This window comes from Sciurus vulgaris (assembly GCF_902686455.1).
Source record: "Sciurus vulgaris genome assembly, chromosome: 3".
NCBI lineage: Eukaryota > Metazoa > Chordata > Mammalia > Rodentia > Sciuridae > Sciurus > Sciurus vulgaris.
The window spans coordinates 28,411,527-28,426,574 of NC_136463.1; the positions used below are offsets into that span (position 1 = coordinate 28,411,527).

General features: G+C 45.6%; 2 protein-coding genes across 6 annotated transcripts in view; one reads left to right on the plus strand and one right to left on the minus strand.

Annotated features, from left to right (window-relative positions):
- Nucleotides 1-15,048, minus strand: part of CA10 (carbonic anhydrase 10) — a 491,731-nt gene that overhangs the window by 24,304 nt on the left and 452,379 nt on the right. The window lies entirely within an intron of this gene.
- The window catches only part of LOC306657740 (uncharacterized protein), a 69,583-nt gene continuing 67,026 nt past the window's right edge, over nucleotides 12,492-15,048 (plus strand). For both annotated transcript variants that reach the window (XM_079134036.1, XM_079134035.1), the window contains exon 1: nucleotides 12,492-13,197. The gene's annotated coding sequence lies outside the window, so the exon portion shown is untranslated. The remainder of the gene's footprint in view (nucleotides 13,198-15,048) is intronic.

A 15,048-nucleotide genomic window follows, 5' to 3' on the forward strand; every position in this document is an offset into this window, starting at 1 on the left:
TGATCTTATGAGCTTTGGTTTCTATTAGCAGTTGGTTGATGGACTGCCTGTTCTGTTAGGTTGAACAGTATGAAATTGACCTTTGGATCTACAAAAATGATCCTTTTATAGAGCAAACATGTTCTTAAAATGAAATTACTTTGAGTATAGCTTTCCCTACCCCCACCCCCAACCAGTATTAGGAAGAGGACAGGGTACTTTGCTACTCAACGTGACCAGTAACGGCCATAGCCAGGGCATCTGGGATCTTGTTAGAAATGCAGAATCTTGAGTCCCACCCCAGATGTCCTGGATCAACATTTGTATTCTAACAGATTCTCAGGAATTGGAATGCACATTCAGGTTTGAGAAACACTTATGTAGCCTATGCTGTTGGCAGGTTAGCAGAGCTCTGTTTCGCCTGGCTGCTCACCCCTTTTCCATTTCAGTGTGGATGACTTCAGGGGTACATGCATCATATATGGTGGAAGATAGACTGTGTCCAGATCATAGGAAGCCTGGCATATGAGCATGGGAAGGCTTTGAGCAGGGGAATGAAATAATCCACATAGACCATACGATGGCAGACTGGAGCAGGGAGAGAGAGCAGAGGTGGGAATGGGGTCATTTCAGGTGTTGGCCCTTTAAGGAAGAGATGTGCTTTGGTGGACTTTGGTAGCATGGGTATTTGGTGACTCCAAGGCACCAAGAGAGTCCCCAGTCCACAGAACCTCTGGGGGCAGCTCCAGATGATGCCAGAAAGCCGCTGGTAGTGGCTAGGTTTCTTGTTCTCACTGGTCAGAACGCAATTTGGGCATCAAAAGGAGGAGGGAAAGACAATCTGGGGCTGGTTGCAGCAGCTCGTGCCCTGACTGCAGGACTGACCATGCAATGGCACTGCTCCCTCTGCCTGCCTCCCGGGTCTCTGTCAGTGGCAATTATAGTTCCTGCAGTGGTGGCTTTTGTTCTATGTCCCAATCAGGCACAGCAGTGTCAGTCCAAGATCCCCTAATCACTCCCAGCATGCCTGGGTGTGGGTGGGCCTGGGGAAGAGACTTTGCTCTTGTCCCTAGCAAGATGTTCCAAGTAGGACTGAGGGAGCAGCAATGTGCAAACTTCACCTGGCTGGGGACAGAGTTTCAGATTGGCAGGTGGGTTCTGAAAATGATATCTGGGGACTACTTCTTACCCTTGAAAGATGAGGCCTACGATGCAGTTGAACTGAACTTCAGCTTTGGGACTTAGTGTAATCACAGAGTCTGACATGAACTCAGTAGATGATCAGTAAGTGATTGTTGAACCTTCTGAGCAAGCTGCAGGGCGACTAAGACTGCAGGCACGGCGCGGGAGCTGCTTATGGGGGTAAACGCTTTGAGAGCTAATGATGACATGCTAATTAAACACCAGGTTTGACTATTCATTACAGAGATGCCCCGAGAGCTTCCACAAGCTTAGTTGGAATTACCATCTGAAAGAGCTAAACCTGGATTCCCGGAAATCATCCTATGACTGACTTTTTATTAATTTGAGATGGGAGTCCTCCTAGAGTTTTCTAGAAATGCAAGACAGAGAAATGGCGGTTGGAGAGAAAGAAACGAGACATTGTCTGCCTTTTCATGATGTTCACACAGAGCAGGTGCCACCATCCTGTGTGTTCTCTGCATCTGAGTGACCTGAAGTGACTTGTCCTTGTGTGGCATAGCTTGAGTCTGACGTTCTCATCTCACTCTATGCATCACCTCCATCCTTTACTTGGGAATATGATTGTTCAAAAAAAAAAAAACCTTCGAGGGTCAACTCTAACTATGTGCCAAGGCCAGTTGGAAGAAGACTTATGAAATCCTTGCCCTCCTAGAGATAGTTTCAGAGAGAGGCAGGTGCTCTGAAGGAAACGAGATTTTACTTACAAAGTGAACATCAGTAGTGAAAAGAATGGGGTGTATGTGTGCAGAAGGGGAGCAACATCTGTAGAGTAGCTAGTGAAGGCCTCTTTGGGGAGGTGACATTTGAGCTGAATTCTGATGATGGACAGGAGCCAGGCATGGGAAGACTGAAAGGACATTGCTTACAGAGAGTACGGACCATGCAGAGAGCCTGAGGTAGGGACAGGCAGTAAGACAGGTTGGGGAAGGGCCAGGATGGCTCAAGATGGAACCAGCTCACCCAGGACCTCGTAGACCATGGCTAGGAGCTTTGATTTTATTTCAAGACCAATGTGAAGGAAGAAATCATTTAAGCTGATGTGCATTTTTTTAAAAGTCTCTCTGGCTGCTGAGAAGGACAAAATGGAGGCAGAGGAGCCCTTGCCTACCATTCTTGACCTCTCAGGTCAGCTGTGGCCTCACCTTCTCCAGGATGCCTTTCACAAACCACTGACATTGAGCGTCAAGTTCCCTCTGTTCCCATGGTACTCTTATCTAGGAGATGAATTTGTGATGGTTAATTTTATGTGTCAACTTGTCCAGGCTAAGGGGTGCCCAGATATCTGGTCAAACAGTACTCCTGGGTGTGCCGGCGAGGATGTTTCTGGAAGAGATTAGCACCGTAGATTGAGAAAAGAAGATCCACCTTCACCCATGTGGGCAGACATCATCTAATCTGCAAAGAGCCTGCTGAGAAAAAAAAAGAACAAGGGAGGAAAAAGCCTTTTTTTTTTTTTTTTTTTTTTTGAGCTGGGGCATCCATCTTTTTCTGTTCTTGGACATCACAGCTCCTGGCTCTTGGGCCTTCCAGTTGGGGCTCTAGGACTTACTCCACAACTCCCATGGTTCTCAGGCCTTTGGTCTTGGACTGAGAATCACAGCATTGGCTTCCCTGAACTCAGGCTTGCTGGCAGCATATTGTGAAAATTTTCTGCCTCCATCATCTCGTGAGCCAATTCCCATAAGAAATCTTCTTATATACATCTCTGAGAATATCTTACTGGTTCTATTTCTCTGAAGAATCATGACTGAAATATTCAAAATATTTTACAACCCAACATGACATGAATGCTGGGTGATCAGAACAGATGTAAAACCACAATTGATACAGTCGCATGGGAGCTAAATATCATTGTTAAAGTTGATCATTATCATCATTTTTTTTTATGATTATCACTAACATTTGTTGAGTAATTCTTTGAGCCAGTGATGATGCCAGCCATAACATCGTCTCATTTAATTCTCAAAAAATTCCATGAGTTAATGCCTTTATATCCATTTGAGTCATGGGGAGACTGGGTTTTAGAGATTTTTTTTTGCTTAAGGAATTGCTGGAGCTGAACTTACACAGTTTGCATTCAAACACCATGTTATTCTTCAACTATTTTCTTTGTGTCTAACTCTACTTTGGGTTAAATGTCTGAAGGGCATGGATATTGTTTGTCATCATATCCTGGTGCTTGCTATGAAATTTGGCTCAGAGGAGAGGTTGGAAAGTATTCACTAAATGGATACCAATTTTGCATCTCAATAAGTCTTAGTCCTAGAAGGGACCTTAGAGAAAACCAAGCCAACCTACTTTTTTTAAAAAATGAAGAAACCAATGATTGGAGAGAGGTAACGTTTTACACATGATAATATGGTCATTCATACATGCATTCATTCATCACTTGCTTATTAAGTGACTACCATGTGAGGAAGACTGGAAAGAGGTGACATTGGATGGGAAGGTAGGGACAGACCATGGAGAGCCTGGAGATTTCAGATGGGAGATCTGGATTGCATTTTAAGGGAGATAGTGTTTTAGCTTTTTCATCACTGTGACCAAAAGACCTGATAAGAACAGCACAGAGGAAGGGAATTTTATTTAGGGTTCACAGTTTCAGAAATCTCAGTCCATAGATGGTCAACTCTATAGCTCTGGGCCCAAGGTGAGGCAGAACATCATGGCGGAAGAGTGCGGTGGAAGAAAGCAGCTCAGAACATGCAATCAGGAAGCAGAGAGAGTGCTTTGCTCACCAGGGACAAAATGTAAAACCTAAAGTACCATCTCTAGTGCCCTATCTCCCTGGCCACATCCTACCTGCCTATAGTTATCACCCAGTCAATCCATATCAGTGGATTAACCCAGCGATTGTTAGGGCTCTCATAATCCAATCAATTCAGCTCTGAAAAATTCTTGCATTGTCTCACACAAGAGCCTTTGGGGGTCACGTCGTAACTTAACCGTAACAGAGAACTATATTTATGTTTCAGAATTTTTTTAAGGCCAAAGACAAAACTTTTCTTATAATTGAAGCAAGGAACCTGAAAATCACTGGTCTTTGGTGACAAGTAACTCAGCTTTCACACGAATGGACAAGTACTTGTCTTTGCTGAATCCTGCTGCAAGCAAGAATCCGGGTCGACAAGCAGGCAGACCCTGTCATGGGTTCAGCTGGGAGCAGCCCCTGCAGTTCAGGTCTCAAGTATTGTTCTCCCTGGGTGGGAGCGAGGTGCCTCACTTGTGTGTGTCACCCTTCACACCTCAAGAGAGCAGCCAGCTGTTTCTTAGGCCTAACGTACACATTTTAGCTCATCTTTACAATGTGATGCTCCATTAGCAGAAGAAACTTGAAACTTGAAAAAGCCTCCTTGTAATGGAAAGCCACACGTGACATTCGCTGAGACAACCTTCCTTCTGCTTAAATACCTCAGTGCTTCCCATTGCCTGTAAGATAAAGATGTAAATCTGAGCGCAGTCCTTGTTATGGTCGGGTTCTAAGGGTTCCCCAAAGCTCCCGAGTCGATGCAGGAATATTCAGAGGCAAAATGGTTGGATTATGACAGCTGCGACCCAATCAGTCCCTCCTGGTCTGAATGGACTGACCGAGTGGTAACTAGGCGGGTGGGGCATGGCTGGAGGAGTGGGCCACTGGGGGTGTGTCCCGGAAGGGTGCATCTTCTCTGCAGCCCCTTCCCCTTTCTCTGCATCCCGGTTGACAGGCAGAGCAGCGCCCCTCTTCCATGCCCTTCCGCCATGATGTTCTGCCTCACTTGGGCCCAGAGCAGTGGAGATGGCTAACCATGGAATGAACCTCTGAAACCATGTGCCCAAATAAACTATGTTGTTCTTTGTCAGGTATTTTGATCACAGTGATGAGAAGATGATGAACACAGTCCTTGTGTGACCCCCTCACTTTTCCAGCTATGTTTGCCTGTTTTATGTGTGGTGGCCACAGTGACCTTCCTTCTCCCTTGTGCATGGTGTACCCATCTTTTGTACAGCCCGTGCACATTCTGTTCCTTTTGCTCAAAACACCTTTCCCTCCCCTGTGGGCCTGCCTCCTATTTAGGAACTCTGATCTCAGCCCAAGGATCACCCACTGAGAGAGATCCCCAGAGAGTCACACTCACAGCACTCTGTACTTTCGCCCCCTGAAATTTCCTTCACCAGACTTTAATCTTCATCTGGACAAGGATCATATCTGACATCCTCAGTACCCAGCCCTGTACCTGGTCCATATTAGCAGAAGCAAGGTGGAAGTAATTGTCAAATGAAGGAAGAAAGCAACGTAGACTGAGATCATCCAATGAAGTGTGACATCCGAGGGACAGGGAGAGCAAGATGCGTGGCTGAGCAGGTAGAGAACATTTTGGAATCCTGAAGGGCACCTCTAATGGGGGCCAAGATGCTCGAAATCACCTGATAAATAAGCCTCATGCAACCTAGGTCAGCAGACATTTTGCAAAGAGCCACTGAACATCTTCATCCGTGAGGCCTCTGTAGTTTCCATCTAACTACTCAATTCTGCGGTTGTGGTATGAAAGCAGCTATGGAGAAACTATGGAAATGGCTGGGTTCCAATAAAACTTTATTTATAAAAACACCCCGTGGGCCAGATTGGGCTGTGGCTATAGTTTGATGATCCCTGCTAGTTTAAATATGAGAAATGAATAACTAACTTCCAGAGCATGCATTTTCCTAGTATGTAATCTGTATAGACAGAAGGAAAATGCAGAGCTAGAGAGAACCTAAGTGGTAATTATGATTACCACTGTCACAGTCCTAAGTCTTTTAAACTTTTCAAGGCATAGTCAATTCAAATGAGTTCAATGCCAGTCAACACACAGATCTCAAGTACCTACCCTATGCTAGACCCCAGGAACTTACAGGTGAATGCCATCTATTCCTTGAGGAGTTCACCCATATTACTCTTGTTTGTTCCTGAAATCGACACAGATGAAATGAAGGCACAGAGAGGTTAAGCAAATCTTCTGAGGTCACACAGACAAACGGTGACAATCACCCTGGACTACTTCACTTTTTCCCGAGAAAGGAAAGAAAAAATGGAAGATGTGTTGTATTTTGAGGAGAGATCACATTGAAGCAGCTTTTGCTGGGACAACAATTATAAGCTAGAACTTATTTATAGAAAGTCATTAACAAGCTTGCCTTTCTGTGTAAGAACACACACAGTCTGTAGAGGAGAGCACAGTTTGACATTTACCAGCCGTCACATTTTCACCCTGAGGTTTGGCAATTATCACTGGCCAGTGATGATGGTTTCCTGCATTTTAAAACGTGGGATGAAATTATAGCTAAAAATAAAAAGAAGTGCTCATGGCTTCCATTGACTGAAGACCCCTAAATGTCTACTATAGGAACCTAGAAAATATATGTCCTGCCACCAAGAAGATAACAAAGCTTTGGTTTTAAAATGTGGTGTTTTCACCGAGCTATTCTGCAGTTTGCTCAAGGGTAGAGCAATATGTTTGGGTGCAGGTGATGCTGGAAATGTAAGGCTTCAAGTCTGTTCAGATACCTCTTCTGTCTGAGTGACCTCAGGCTAGTTACTTGGCCTCTCTGTGCCTTTGTTTCTTCTTTCGTAACATGAGGATGTATCTGAGCATTGCTGTGAAAATCAAATAAGATAACGATGGCACAGTCTCTCAGGGACTAAGCAGGGGATAAGCAATCTGAGATGTTCCCCTGGCACTTTATCGTTGACTTTTTTCTGAAATATTCTGAAATAGCTGCTTCTAGAAGCCAGTTTTGCCTTCCAGGGTCCTTCCCCTAAACATCTGTTTCCTTCCTACTTATCATTAATGGAGCTGCTGACAGACAGAGCTGTCACGTCCTGAGATGAGGTCTGAATCCTTCCAGAAGCAGCTTCCAGGTAGAAGCTGCTACCATCTAGGATTTGAATGTGGATCTTTGCTGAGCTTCAGCTGTTTCGAGTTAATGCTCCCCTCACGGACATCCTGCAGACCTGGGCTTCATCACTCATGCCCTGTCTCCTCTGCATCTTCCTATTTTCAGCTAATACTCAGCATTGGGCTTGATGAAGAGAGTTCATCAGCTCTGGAGTCAGACATCCTGGTGGTTCAAGTCCTGGGTTACTTGGTTTCTTGGAGCCTCGATTTCATCACATGCAAAACCATGACTACAGCCAAGTACGGTGGTGCACGCCTGTAATCCCAGCTGCTCGGGAGGCTGAGGCAGGAGGATCACCAGTTCAAAGCCAGCCTCTGCAACAGGGAGGCCCTAAGCAACTTAGCGAGACCCTGTCTCTAAAAAAAAAAAAAAAAAAGGGCGGGGGATGCTGGAGATGTGGCTCAGTGGTTGAGTGCCCCTGAGTTCAATCCCTGGTACCCCAAAACAAAACAAAACAAAACACATGACTACACATCACCAAAGAATCCCCATGCTGATGAATGAGCTAACTCGTGTACCTGGACTCCAGTGTGCAAAGGAGAGAAAGCTGCTTCCAGTACCGTGTCTGGCCCAAAGTGAGCCCTCGTTAAATGGGGGGTGCAGGATGATATAGGAACGGCTCGCTGCTGGGGCTCCGATAGGGAAATGAGAGGCCCAGAGTGATGGAGAGGTTCTCAAGTTCTACAGAGAACAGCAGGGTGGGGCCGTGAGCACTGAGCGCCCGGGTTTCTTGAGGGCAGCGTCTATACATCATTCATTCTGGTATCTTACTTTATCTATTGTCATCTGGCTGCCAAGATTTTGCCGGTCTCTTCTTTCCACGGTTTGCAATATGAAGAGAGCACGTTGTCTCTGGTTTGCCTCTCCGTGGGTTATCTTCACCCCATGGGAGAGACCCTCCCTGGATGAAAACCACTCTACCTTCCACTACGTCCAGGTCATTTTATCCCATAGTTATTAATAGTTGTTCCAGAGCATGCATAGATAGTAGTAATGGAGGCTCGCTTTGTTTTAATTATCGTAGAGATACAACATTATATGGTTTCTTCGGATTAAGTAAGTTGTTCTCTTACTTCTTTACCAGCAACAAAATTCTGCCCACAAAAAAGTCTAGGGTAGAATTTTTTTGCTGGTAAAGGTAGTTTTCAAGTATGTTGCAGGAAATCTTTAAGGCGGCAGATAGGCCACAATATCGTATGTGCAAAAAACTTCCATGAACACTAGTTAGTGGAAAACCACATTATATTAAAAATAATTTATTATGATCAAGGAAGGTTCAATATCAGGTTCGAATCAGGCAGGTCAACTTGACAGAACTCTTCCAGTGAAATGTATCACGCTGGTGGAATGAAGGAGAAAAATAACTATGAACATTTCAATAGGAGCTACTTATATTTCGACACAGCGATGTCAAATTAGCACCCGATTTGGTGGAATTATCCCTCACGTCCAGGGAAGAATGTGGCCTTGACGTTTTGCTCTTGTGTCTTACTTCTTGGGATGGGTAGCAGTGCATCCCTTGGACCCAGTGGAAACTGTCCATGAGTTCCTTCTCGGTTATTTTCTAGGTTAAAGTGACTTCAGTTTTGAACTGTACTAAAACAACAACAAGTTTCTGGAACTTTCACCCTGATGCCTGGCATGCCCAATGCCTGATTTCCGAGCTCGGAAGTGCTCCGGATGGCAGTGGGACCACCAAAGCCTGCCCACGAGGTGCCAGGAAGGCTCTGGAGGCTTCGGTACCTTGACCCCCTTGGGACTTGAGGTCCTCTGGCAGTTAGTCCCACAGGCTGTGGCTGCGCTAGTTTAGATGTGACTCAATTAAAAAGAAGTGTGACTTGTCAAATACGCAGGGCGCTGGGGCTCATGTCTGCACACCAAAGGCCTGAGCAGAGGACTCTCCCTGGCTGCAGCAATGGTTGGTCCCCATCACGGGGGAAGAAGAGATGAAATCCTCTCCGCCGTCTGCCGAAGCCCTGACTCAGTCCTTGTTCATCTGGGGAGTGGCTTTGGACGACCGCTCTCCCGAGTGCCTAAGGAGCAATGGACGCGGCCTCTATTTGACCCGGGGTGGGGCTTCTCTCCTTGTAAACCGGGCTGCCCAGCAATGTGGACAGAACATTCATAAGTCCGGACTTGATTCTGTCCCCGTCGATGGCTTGAAGTGCGAGGCTTAATGACTAGAGACGCACACTGGTTTGTGTCGCGGCCTTTAGGTGCAGATGAACACTACCCACGTGAATCCACTCTGAGGTGGGGCGTGGACAGGGGGCCGAGCTGGGCGGCCGGGGCCTGGGCTTTAAAGGGCAGGTCTGCCACTCGGTAGATGGGCGTCCTCGGTGAGGCTCCTCCGGCTTTTAGACCTTGGGGCCTTTATTGGGAAGAGACGGAGGTTTTAAGGACAGGGTTTGGTGATTCTTTGAAAAAAATAAACAAGCCTTGCTGGGCAGATAGGAGGTTGCCTCCTGAGCTTCCCTCAAAGCACAAGAATTGCCTTGAATTTGAAATCAAATACTTAAGGCACAGGTTCAGGAGCAGCAGGTTTCTGTCTGGGTTGTGCCTGGGTGGCGCTGGGGTGAGGCTGGTTGGGTAAACAGAGGAGGAGGCTGGCAGAGATTGCAGACAAAGGACAAGGGGTGCACTTTGGGCACAGCGTTGGGCTTCCCGGCTGCCAGTTTGTGTCTTCTGGTTTCTCCATGTGATAGTGATTAGGTCAAATCAAAACAAAGGCAAACAAAATAATATGTCCTAAACCTGGGAATCACCATCCCAGCCTCCATTCATTTATTCTTCCAACACACCCTTATCTGTGTTTCTCACGTGCCAGGCAATGCGCAGGGTCTATGGCGCTGAAAAGAGGGAAGATCTTGTAGGAAGAGGGAAGCACATGTGCAAAGGCCCTGTGGCACCAGGGAGGACACACATGTGTAAGAGAAAAAGGCTGGTGACCAGAAGGAAGGGGCACTGAGGAGAGAAAGGGAGGGACAGATCATATCCAGTCTTAGAAAATCAATAAAAGTTTGAAGATGGGGAATAAGGTGTGTGTGGAGGGGGAGGGGATGGCGATGACATCAGATTTGCTTTCGGTACAGAGCACTTGGCCCCAAACCATAGCTAGAAGTGACATTTTATTGCAGCCTATTTCCCACTAGTGTCCAAATCCTGCAGGCACCATTGCCAACTGTGCCAAAGTCCCCCTTTCTTGTCCTTCCAAGGCCTGCCCAGGCTCTGCGTGAGAGGCCATTCCAAACCTGGGATCAGATCACCCCAATTAGAAAGCAAATCTTAGGCCACAGTACTTGACGAGTTAACGGACTTTGAACATCTGCCTACGTATTTGGATCATAAAAGTCACCACAAATCATTTCACGATTTTTTTCTTTATAATAAAAAAAGTGAGCCAGCAATGGTGGTGGCCTCCTGTAACCCCAGCAGCTTGTTGGGGCAGAGGCAGGAGAATGGCAGGGTGGAGGCCAGCCTCAGCAGAGTCGTTGCACAGGAAATGACTTTCTCAACAGGACCCTTGAGCTCAGGAAATAATGACAAGAGTTAGTAAATGGGATGGCACCAAATGACAAAGCTTCTGCACCGCAAAGGAAACAATTAGGAAAGTGAAGAGAGAAACTACAAATGGAAGAAAATCTTTGCTAACTACTTTTCTGACAGAAGATTAATATCTAAGATATATAAAGAGCTCAAAAACTTAACACTATTTCACTATTGTGAAATGAGCTGCTATGAACATTGATGTGGCTGCATCACTGTAGTATGCTGATTTTAAGTCCTTCGGGTATAAACCGAGGAGTGGGGTAACTGGATCAAATGGTGGGTCCATTATAGCTAAATTGTGGAACTAACCAAGGTGCTCTTCAACAGATAAATGAATAAAGAAATTGTGGTATATATACACAATGGAATATTACTCAGCCTGAAAGAAGAATGAAATTATGGCATTTGCTGGTAAATGGATGGAACTGGAGAATATCATTCTAAGTAAAATAAGCCAATCCCAAAAAACCAAAGGCTGAATGTTTTCTCTGATATGTGGTTGCTAATTCACAGTAAGGGGGGTTGGGATTAGGGAAGAATAGAAATACTTTGGATTAGACAGAGGGGAGTGAATGGAGGGGAGGGAGAATGGGGATAGAAAGGCTAGTAAAATGAATCAGACAATATTACCCTATGTGCATATATGACTACATGACAGGTATAATTCTACATCATGTACAACCAGGAGAATGAGAAATGATTCCTCATTTATGTATGATGTGTCAAAGTGCATTCTACTGCCATTTAAAAAAAAAAAGAAAAAAAACCCAAATTACCAAATTAAAGGAGAAATGAATTAGACACTTCTCAAAAGAAGAAATACAAATGGTCAACAAATATATGAGAATGTGTTCAACATCATTAGCAGTTAGTGAAATTCAAATCAAAACTACACTGAGATTTCAACTTATACTAGTCAGAATGGCAGTCCTCAAGAATACAAATAATAATAAATGCTGGAGAGGATGTGGAGAAAAGGAACACTTTTACACTGTTGGAGGGATTGCGAATTAGTTCAACCACTATGGAAATCAGTGTTTCCATAGGGAGGAAATTTCCTCCATATTTCCATATGAAGCTTCCACAAGAGACTGAGCATGGAACCACGAATGGAGTACGAATTAAAGTCATCGTACTCCAGGGGTCCATGCATACCCATGTTTATAGCAGCACAATTCACAACAGCCCAACTATGAAACCAGTCTAGGTGTCCATCAATGGATGAATGGATAAAGAAAAAGTGGTATATATACACAATGGAGTTTTATTCAGCCATAAAAAATGAAATTATGTCATTTGCAGGAAAATGGATGGAACTAAAGACCATTATGTTAAGCAAGATAAGTCAAACTCAGAAGGTCAAGGTCACATGTTTTCTCTGATATGTGGAAGTTAGAGAGGAACAAGGGAAACAAAAGGTTGGGGAGAAGCTCAAAAATCAAAGGGAGATCAGTAGAGGAAAGGGACCAAGGGATGGGAGGTTTGGAGGGAGGGGGGGGAGTGCTAGGGAGTGATAGTAGCCAAATTTTATATATATATATAATATATATAATTATATAATACATAATATATAATATTATATTATATATAATTATATAATTATATATAATATATATAATTATATATATATATATATATATATTTTTTTTTTTTGGTACCGGGTATTGAACTCAGGGGCACCTGATCACGGAGCCACATCCCCAGCCCTATTTTGTATTTCGTACAGGGTCTCACAGAGTTGCTTAGCTCCTTGCTTTTGCTGAGGCTGACTTTGAACTCATGATCCTCCTGCCTCAGCCTCCGGAGCGGCTGGGAGGACAGGTGTGCCCCACCGTTCCATTATGTATTGTGTGCACGTAGGAATGTGTAACAATGAGTCCCATCAGTGTGTGCAGCTATAATGCACCAATAAAAAATATGAAAAAAAATCTATTAAAAAAAGGGCTGGGATGTTGGGGTGTAGTGCATGGCAGAACACTCCTGGGTTTGATCCCTAGCACGGCAAAAAATAAATATAAAAAAACAAAAGCAGAAAACCGTGTGTCGGTGCAGATGATTTCAGGGAGTGAGAGAGCCCCACCTGGATCTCTGGAAAATTGGGAACGCGTTCAAGATGATGAAAGACGAGTAATGAGCACAAGACAATTTTGATGATCACAAAACAGTATTAACTCATTTCAGGAAATAAGATACGGGTCATCGGATTATTGAAAAATAAATGCCAAAAAAAAAAAAAAAAAAAAAAAAAAAAAACCCAAGAAAATCCCCATACTCTTGTGGAAAAGTACAAATGCAATCATTCAGAAACCAGTCTGAACCATCCAGGGACGGCCTCACTGCTTCTGGCCTGTGAGTGTGATTTGAAATGAATCCAAACACCAGAGGACAGTGGGACCTGCAAGGAGGGTCACATGCCACCAGGCGGGAGGGGCCCCATGGAAGGGGGAGGAAGGGACTGTGAAGGATGGATGAGTGGACCCACGGGCCACACTAACACAGTTCTCACGCTGCACCTCTGTGCTATGCAGTTTCACCAGGGCTGCGGTGTCTGTAAGTGACCTTGGGTTGCAACTCCCTTCCTGCTGCACCCTTGTGTGGTCTGATTATCATTCCATGTCATTTTGGGGCTGGACACAGCTAGCCGCCTTCCTCTCCTAATGGATTTTTGTCCTTTGATCCTGTTTCTGAGAGGCCACTGGAGGCTGATGGTGGGGAAGGGAGACAGAAGGCAGGAAAGCCAGGTTACTCTCACTGTACTGCAGGGAAGCCCAGATGGTGCCCTGTCCCAGGCTCCCAAAATACACTTTGGGAGGGGAACAGAGACAGCATTTTGCTGACAGCGTTTGGGAACAGGCGTGTGGGCAGTCTATATTAAGACTTCAAGATCCATTCCAAGCCTATCTGTGAGCATGTGACAGCCCCGTGGCTTTACTTGGAAACCACTGGGCCTAATCTCTCTGGGCCAGATCATAATTTTCATTCTTTTCTTCCTATGCCTGTTATTCAGCTCCAACCGCTGAGCAAAGGGTTTGCCTCAAATGTCCTGGCTCCATCTGGGATGTCTGATATTTGCCAGGGCAAAGGTTGTTTCCAATAGCACTGGGTAGGCTGGAGGGGAAGGTCTCTCTGACTTGTCCAGACAGAGTCTGGGGCATTTCCAAGGTGAGAGGGAACAGTGTGGTGTCCATCCACAGAGGCAGCATCCACTCTGCTGGGGATTGTCCCAGGAAGTGGAGATTCCAAGTTGGAGACCCAGTCTTGGCCTCAAGGAGTTCCCAACTGTGGAGACAACCAGCTCACACATGGAGAACTTCATGATTTACAGCCCACCTTCATATCCACTTTCTCTTTGGACCCCTACGATAGCCCTGCTGTGCGTGAATCAGGTCAGGGAGCTATGAAACCCTCATCCAGACTGGAGAATCTGAGAGCCCAGATTCCCTCAGCTGGTAAGCAATTGATCCTAGAGTCGAATGCAGTTCTTATTCCGAAACACAGTTATTTTCCTTCTTTAGACTCTTGTTCAAGTTGCTTCTTGCATTGAGTGCACCCTCCCTTCTTTTCTCTACCCATCCTATCTTGCCTGATCTTCATGAAAGAAATTACAGGAGGTGTCATTTACCAAGAGCGTTGCATGTACCAGCAGGATCTTGCATGCATGCACCACAGATGCTACCTCATTCAGCTCTCACACAGATGTATGGGCAGGGATTGTCATTCCACCCAACAGGTGTGGAAATGGAAGTCAGACAGGTGGAATGACATGGCTGGAGTCATCAGTTAGTGGAAGGCAGAGCCACGAGTCAAACCTGGTCTGCCCAGGGGCCACAGGGGCCCCAGGAACGCCCTCTGCTTCCCGAGGATTGCTGAGAGAGAGCCTTCTGGATCATTCTGGTCTACCTGCTCTGAGCTCCATTTCAGCTCAGTCTTTCTCTGGCTCTGTGTCACATGTCTCCATGTGTTTATCTCATATCCAGAGTGAGTAACCACCACCAGAAAGGCGGCAACGCTAGCGAACGTCATCGAGCCTTTTGTGTGAGCCAGGACTGTGCGAGCCAGTTCACATGCCAAACCTCATCTCATCCTCACAAAATCCCACGTATGCGAATCTTACCATCAGCTCCGATGACAGATAAGGAAACTGAGGCAGAGAGAGGACCAGTAATGTGCCCAAGTCACAGAGTTATTAATACATGGGGCTTGTGCCTGATGCCAACGTGTTAACTGCTATGCTATGCAGTCCCCAAATAGATGTGAATGCTCTGGGACTTGCAGCAGTCCATTGGACTTGAGGGACTGGCTAAAGAAATACATCCCTGGGGAGGAAGACCCTTAGCGTTAGCCGAGGGGGAAAAGGCACAGGGGTCTGTTCCTCATAATGCCCTGGTCCTCCACCCACAT